Source organism: Cyprinodon tularosa, unplaced genomic scaffold (genome assembly GCF_016077235.1).
Source record: "Cyprinodon tularosa strain WSP-4 unplaced genomic scaffold, ASM1607723v1 ctg617, whole genome shotgun sequence".
Classification (NCBI taxonomy): Eukaryota; Metazoa; Chordata; class Actinopteri; order Cyprinodontiformes; family Cyprinodontidae; genus Cyprinodon; species Cyprinodon tularosa.
In genome coordinates, this window is record NW_024039360.1 from 314249 (window position 1) to 322774 (window position 8526).

Consider the following 8526-nt stretch of genomic DNA (forward strand, 5'->3'; position numbering starts at 1 on the left):
GACAGTGGGATGGTGTCGCCCACATCAAATCTGCATGTGGCGCTAAAATATTTATGGTGTATGTAACATTTATCAAGAGAACGTCAAGATAGAAAGTGAGAATCAAAGAGAAAGAAGTAGGCATTGGGAAGTAATGAGAGCAGAGCAGAGAGATGACAGTCATTAAGTGTCAGTAACCTTTTTCGTTTTTTGCAAAAAAAAAAAAAAAGGTATATATTCCAAGTATTACCTGATAACCTTTTTAAACCAGTGCCAATCCTGGAGCTATTTCAATCCTTCACAGAACCAGCACCAAACTCTTTTGAAGCAAAGCCTTCGGAATAATGGTTAAATGTAGTTTATTCATGTATTTTATTTTATTTTTCTTGATAGCGGATATTTGGTTGTAAAGGCAGAATATATTGTTCTAAAATCCAAATGTACCTTTGTGCCACTATGCTAGCATCCAGATTCTAATTTTTCCCAAAGGTATCCATCCATCCATCCATCCATCCATTTTCTTTACACGCTTGTCCCAAGTGGGGTCGCGAGGGGTGCTGGTGCCTATCTCCAGCAGTCAATGGGCGAGAGGCAGGGTACACCCTGGACAGGTCGCCAGTCTTCCCAAAGGTATATAAACTCAAAATATGCTATCAGAGACCTATAATTTTTGTGCCAACCTGACAAACCACTTAAAATGTTTATCCACACTTTCCATGTGCATGAAGGGGCCAGTGGAACTGCACTAGTGACTCCTCCTTCCACGTAGAATCTGGGTGCATAGTATATTCAGTAGCATTTTTAAATGCTTTTCTATACTACTGACTGACAAACCTCTGAAAGATTTTTTTTTTTTCATGGAGTTTCATGAGCTGTCACACAGTTCTTTAAGCAGTTTCATCCTGAAAAAAAAAACATAAATTTGCACGTTAGCCCCTTTAAATATTTTTATTTCAATAAAAAAAACTGTCCAAACAATACACATAAATTTTACTATATTATCTAGATCAATAGTCTGTGCTAAAATAAAATAGAATCTTTCCCATAGACTTTTTTTTCTATTTTATCACTTACTGGTCTTGCATCTATATTGTAATAACTGATAAACTGGGCTGAAAATACACAGACTTTGGTCTTTCAGCACCATGGACAGAGACACACATGCAGCCAAAACATCCTAATGATAGAGCAAAAGTCAAAGAAATGTCTTTATCTCTGCTCAGGAATTAATTAAGTATTTCAAAGTGGGTCCACAAATAGCCGGTATTTTTCCTTTTTAATTAGTGACCTTTGTATAAGATAAAATAATCTGTATGACAGTATACATACTACTTAGTCTTTTTTTCTCTACTTGTTTTGAAGCACCGATACTGTAAAATCCTTGCTGTATTTGGGCACAGGTTGTTTTCACTACAGCCTCTTAGGAAGTGATAATGTGCTGGTTTATGCTTGTTTTCTTTATTTGCTGTCCGTTGGCTAGTGTTCTCCTGGGAGGGTTCAAAACTAAAGGGGACAGAAATGGAGGCTTCATCCAAGCAGAATTGCACTAGATTTTTGGTAAAGCAGAAATAAGCCATTTTTATCACAAGATGACATGCCATTGTTAATTTATTAATGTTCTTAAACTTTTAAGGCCTTAAAAGAAAAGCAATTTTATACTGAAACATTACTGGACAGGTAATTTGTTGGCCTTGGCTTAACTGCGGATTTCTGGAAACATTTGGTTGCACTGTATGTCACCCTACATATAATATTGAAATGCTCTCAATACAAATGCACAATGGATTTTCAGAATTCTATTCAACTATTATGTCACTATTTTTATTGCTGTCACCTAATAAAATTGCAAGAGAAAAATAATTTTGCAAGACATTGAGCATTCTTAATTAAATGTTTAAACTGAAGTGACTTAAAACGAACATTTGTCCACCTGTCATTGTCCTATTGAAATTTTCAATGTTCTCAGGTACCCAACACCTCTCAAGGCACAGCAGACGACCTCAGCCTTGTGTGGGCCTACCCTGAGTGCCACATCAATCACAGCTAAATGGTTTTGAATATGAGTTAACCCTCGAGGGGCTCATATAGATGGCTGCCTGTGCTTAGAATTTTAAATGGAGCATCAAGTGCTTATTGCACACCTCCTAACCCATGTCTAGACAAACTTGGTTTGAGACGAACCATGTGGTTTCATGAGCAGCCACAGTAGTCATTATTATCTCTGTCATCATTTGCACTGGAGTGTTTGTGCTTGCAGCCATACACCAGAAACATAATATCTTTTCCCCCAACCTTAAAGGCGTTGAGTCTTGTGTCAGCACTAAAAGGTCTCACACACATAGGTGTTGCTTTACAGAAAGTGGGAGATAAATCCATTACTTCTTTACGTGCCTTCTCCTTGGGCTCTGGACTTCTTATATTGATGCAACCCCCACACAAACTATACATACACATATACATATCTCACAACATGAGGTTCTTTATGAATATCAGTTTCAAAATATAAAAAAAAAATGTTTGAATGAAGCACCTGTCTCCAAATTAATTGGAACGTTGTACATGTACAAGTACGAGATGCAGAAAATTTATTAGAAAAACCTTATTTAATCTAAACTGTACAAATAAGACATGTTAAAATAAAAGAAATGTGCTCATATTTACTTTTGGTAAAGAACAAATTAGGGCTGGGCGATAATTCAATAACGATATATATCGATCGATAGACGTGTGGCGCAATAGAAAAAAAGAGGTTCGATAAAAGTTCGATAAAGAAACGCAGTTTTCCTTCCTTCTCATTGTAGCCTATGATGTAGGTTTATGCTAGTCACTACTTCCTTCCAACCAATCGCAATCGCGGACCCAGGCATGCCGTCACAAAGCGCCGCCCTCTCAAACCACAACACAGAGCACATGAAGATGTCGCAGCAAGGAGAGGCGGAGGAAATTGTTCCAAAGAAGGGTTTTTGTAGTTCGCCAGTTTGGCAGTATTTCGGTTATGGCAAGTCGGACAAAAAACAAACCACAGTCATCTGTAAAATGTGTCGGGAACCAGTGAAAACAAAGTCTGATAACACAACAAACTTTTTTTTTTGTCATCTCAGCCGCTCACACCCACACGAGTACGAGCTGTGTAGGCCCCGGTGCGGCTCTCCACAGAGGAATCTTCGGGAATTTCGGGGAAAAAAAAAAAATAAATTCAGTTCCGGGCAGTTTCCCACGTAGTTCTAACAATTGAGAGAAAAATGCTGAGGGGCCAGCAATTTCAAAGTAATAACTCAGGTTAAAGCAGGAAACTAAGCTGAACCATAACGAGTTGCCAGCAGCACCTCTAGAAGAATAGGGGTGAGAAAAAATACCCCATAGAAATGCTAGGCTAAAGGGTGAGTTGATTTTTGTTCTTGTTGAGTGGAATTTACATGGTAGCCTAGTCCTACAATCTTTTAATTACCACAAGCTGGTGGTGTACTATTCCCACCCAAATGTATTCTATTTATTTATTTGTTATATTTATTTTGGTCACTTTTCTGGTCACTTTAGTTTATTCTTTGTCAGTATTTAATAACATAACTCAGGTCTCTTAAGTCATTTTTCTTTAAAACAATTCTGTTATGGTTAAAAAAGTTGGATAAATAAAGATTTAATTGGAAGTCTGTGTTTGTGTTCTTTATTAAAATTAAATCATTTAGCAATATCATAAAAAGTCCAGGCAGAGCTGCACATAAAATATGGTTTCAAATCTTTTCAATAATTATCGATATCGATCAATATGCATTATTTTTTATCAATAAGCTTTTTTTCTATATCGCCCAGCCCTAGAACAAATAGCGAAAAAATTGCTGTTTTTACATTACCTCACACAAGCACAATTTACTGAAAAATGTTAAAACTTATTTCTGGCTGCCTCCAATTTGCATTTTGTTTACTTAGAAATAAAAACCCTCCAAGAACTGCAGCAATTTTACCAATTTATTATTTTTTGTCTCGGTATTTGTGATATATTTTAAATGTTTAAAATAGAGCAACAAAAAGCAACAAACATTTTTTCAGTCCCTATAAAATTTTTGTTTAAAAGATAGAAGAATAAAAATCTGAGCAATTTGTCACCAAAAATGAAGGAATTAACTGTGATTTCTCTGACGTATATGTCTAAGTTTCACCATGAAAAAATGTTAAACAGGAACTTAAAAATATTAAAAATTTTAATTATATTAAAGATGAAACTTGAATAGAAAGAAGTGCTCTTCATCATCTTTTAATAACTTTATGAACTTCACAGAACCAGTGGGAAAAGAAAAAAAAAACCTCATAGGACGAAAGTCACTTAAAGGAAAGTAATTATTGTGGTCATTGTGTTTGTTTTTCTTTGATCAAACTGCTTTGTTCAGTCTAAATGTTAGCAAAGAAACATTGCAAAAATTATGTACTATTAAGCAACATGTGGAAAAATTTTACTGACTTCACTAAAAAACAGGCCAAGCTCATGCATTTATAAACAAAGGTGTTGCTGGCAGCAGCACAGCTGATATTCTCTCCAGGATGGTTTCACAACCTCATGGGAATAGACCAACTATGATCAGAAAAAGCAGAGAGAGCATAATGCTATGGGTGGAACTAAGAAGTATTGTAGAATGGTAGAATACAGATTGATGAAAATTGGTCCCTATGTCCTCCTGCACACTAAGCCTGTAGCAGCATAACTATTGAGATAACCTGAGCCACTCTATTAGCTGTATTAAAAAGAAAAGTTGTAAACGTAGCCTTAAAAGTTGACAGGGTTTCTGCCTCATAGGCTAAAACTGCTAGTTCGTGCCACAAGAGAAGAGCCTGATTACTAAAAGATCTGCCTCCCACTATACTTTTAAAAATTCTAGGAACCACTAGTAAACCTGCAGATTGAGAGCAAAGTGCTCTGTTAGGAACATAAGGAATGATTAAATCTCTGATATAAGACAGTGCTTTGCTATTTAAGTCTTTATATGTGAGACAGAGGATTGTAAATTTATTTGGGATTTAACAGGAAGCCAATGAAGAGAAGCTTAAATAAGAGAAATATGATATCTCCCTCTTAAGTTTCATGAGAACTCTGGCCTCAGCACTTTGGATTAGCTGAAGGCTTTTAACTACAGTTTGTGGACTTCGTGATAGTACAGAATTACACTACTCACCCTGACATAAAAAAAAAAAAAAAATCATAGAATAATTTCTCATCATCAACCCTGGGTAGGATATTTCAAATTTTTTTTGCAACATTTCAGAGATGGAAGAAACATTCTAAAAACCTCTTGATATGAGATTTAAATGACAGGTCCTGATCAAAAATAATCCTATCCAAATTAAGTGACTAATTAAACATCCTCTTTTTTAGAAACTCTGGTCCAAAGACCAACTTTTATTTTATCTGCAGTCAGAAGCTTCAAAAATCAAAAATATATGTTGATTTAGTGCAATAACTATATGTTGAAATATAAATTTCCATCTTCATAAATAGCTGTGTAAAGACCATGTGCAAAAACCCTCCATAATAACCCTACTATAATAAAAGAAAAACCTGTCATATGTGGATGCGCTGTGTACACGGTATATATCCCATGCACCTTTTTCTTCCCTTGGCACCTTCTTCTTCTCCTTTGACTATTTGAGCTGATGTGACAAATACATTTCTCCACTGTGAGTTCAATAAGGTCAATCAATCTTTTTTCATATTAAATATTGTTAGTTTTTATTATGGACACACAGGAGGGTTTGAAAGTCACAATATCTCAATTGGGCTTTCAATTCAAAATGTATCTCTAAGATAATGAATCTTACAAAGTTAGATTTCCCTTTTATTTTATTATCTTTTTTAAAGCTTGACACCCATGAAAAACTAAGGAATGACCCAGATTTTTATTTTTTTTATTTTATTGCACTGATTTGTAAAAAAAAAAAAAAAAAAGATTGGCTTGTGGTTTAAATGTTGGAAAATATGAAAAGCTTTTCTGCAAGATAATACTCCACCATATAATGTTCCACATATAAGCTAATGCAGCTACTGTTCACAAAGACAACAGCATTAATAATTTGACTTTATGCTGTACTCTTTAGAATGAGATGTTCTGTTCTTTATCAGCGAACTGTCCACAAGGGAGGTAGTATAAAGTGTTCTTCAGAGCTTTGTAGGCTGCAGAAACATGACCTCTCATAGACAAGCAGGCTTTTGGTTCCTCGTGCTGCATTTTTCATTCATTTTTACCAATGCACATACTAGAGAAAAAGGCATGTGTACACCTGTGTGTGAAGAAACACATTCACTTTGGACTGCATTTCTAGCTCTAGGTCCAATACCTGAGCCCACACTAGCACACACACCAACATATCTTGTATAATGGCCTTTGTTTCCTCCTTCCTTCATTCTCAGCTCCAATTTGATGGCAGCTTGGCCGCCGGGTTCCCCAGATGACCATTGAGATAGAGCTAACAGATGAAAGCAGCAGTAAGACGCTGGCGGTAATGGTGCTACAGCTCCGGCTTACAGCCCATATTTCTTACTGATGGCAGCGCGGCTCTGCCTCCCTCTGACACCTGCAGGAGTGAGCTTCTTGAGAGAGTTGTTAGTATTAGAGAGGGAGAAACATCTAGTAAAGCAGGATCTTCTGAAAAAAGTCCACACGTGCCTCCAGACGTTAATGTGAGGTTTTTGCTGTGCAAAGACCTTTCAACAGGTTTCTTTCCTAACCTATGTGTTTACCATCTGTTCTTCGCACATCACTTTTCTGGTTGTAGTTGATGTACCCTCTGATCATTAGTCTCTCATTATCATCTGCAGAGTGCTACTGTAAGTGAGAAAGTGCAAACGTACCCCAGGACATGTTGAGGTGCAAACGAGGCAGACACATAGAATAAATAGATTATGCATGTATCAAATCAACACTAAGAAAGAAAATAGCAGATCCGCAAAAGTAATTAAGACACAAAAGCCTAGATCTTTCTATACATTGTTATAACAATGGAAAATAACTAAAGACAACTATTTTTGGGTAATCTTTACAATAACGGAAGTGTGTTAATTAAACTATTAGTTTAATTAACAATTGTTCAGCTCATATTGATCTTTTAAGAAGCTTTGAAAACATGAAGCATGTACCAACCTTTTACAATGCATCTGGAAAAGTAGCATTTTGTCTAAATATTTTGTATTAGATAATCAAACAACATCTAAACAAAATCAGATTTTTCTTGAATGAAACAATAGAGGCATTATAAAAGTCTTAAAGTTTTAAAATGTTTGGTTGCTAAAAAATACAGAACTAAAAATTTGATAATGGTTAGCAAAGAAGATGATCATATTTTTAATGTGCTTGTTAGAAGACTTTTTATGATTCACATTTTGATTTGTCTATGGCTATTATTTTACATGCATTTTCAAGTATTTAATTTAGATGCAGAATAAATATGAGGAGGATTTATCAGAGAAAATTACTCATTACTTTGTTTTTTTAATTTAAAGTCTTATTTACAATGGGAAATATTTTTTAATTTAATATGACACACATTTATGATTCAAAAAGGTTGGACTAAGTTGTGTCAAAAACTCTCCATTAAACACCCAGATTCGTATTATTTCAGTGAAGATTTTCAACTAAATCTCATCAATAAATGTCTTTTCTAAGGTTTTAAAAACCAACAATATGAACATATGTTTTATATGGAAATCCACCTCTTTATTGAAAAAGAAATCCAAAGAAATTACATTTTCTCTTAAAAAAAATAATAAAATAGTATAAAGTCTGAAAAACTTTTTTTATTTCAAAGGTTTACAAAAGTTCACTAGACTCAAACAAGCCATAAAAAATAACTTCAGCATTGTCCATCTTTTTTTTAGAAAGGGCATTAATCTGTGTAAGATTGGCATCTATTGTAAAAATGCATAGAGAAACCTTAAAAAGAAATTTTCCTCACACTTTGTCTAAGGAATGTGTGTGCGGATGGATGTGTTTGTGTGTGGCTTCTGGGAGTCTGATTGACCCTGTACTCTATCGCTTGTGCATCCTGACCCTGGCCTCTCTTTTTTCCAGGGACTGGCTCTCCCTATCCCAGGCAGGTGATGTGGTTTGGTTAGGATTTGAGGGTTGGGGAGTGGTGTGGGGACTTGGGCCTCCGGTTGGGGTTGTGGTCTGTCCCTGGTGCTTGACGCCTTGCTCCCCTGGTGGAGGATGGAGAACAGTGTGCCTATTGGGATCAGTAGAGGAGCTGGCTCCCTGGGAGAACGCCATTTCCCAGTTATTTGTTTCCTATCTCCAATACCTCCCATCACAAAGTAACTTAGTGAAGAGATCATCACCAGGTTGTCCCCTCTTATGCTGCTGATGGCCTATGCCCCAATTTTAATAAACACCCGAGACAGCATCATTTATAGCATTTCCAAGACATACATATGTGGGGTATCAGGATGGGCCTATTCGGGGCACTGGAGCTGGATCGGCCTTTCAGGCTTTCATTCCAACGCACATGGATACCTGCAGTGGTTGGAATGCATTTAGACACTTACTGTATGGCTAATTTATACTC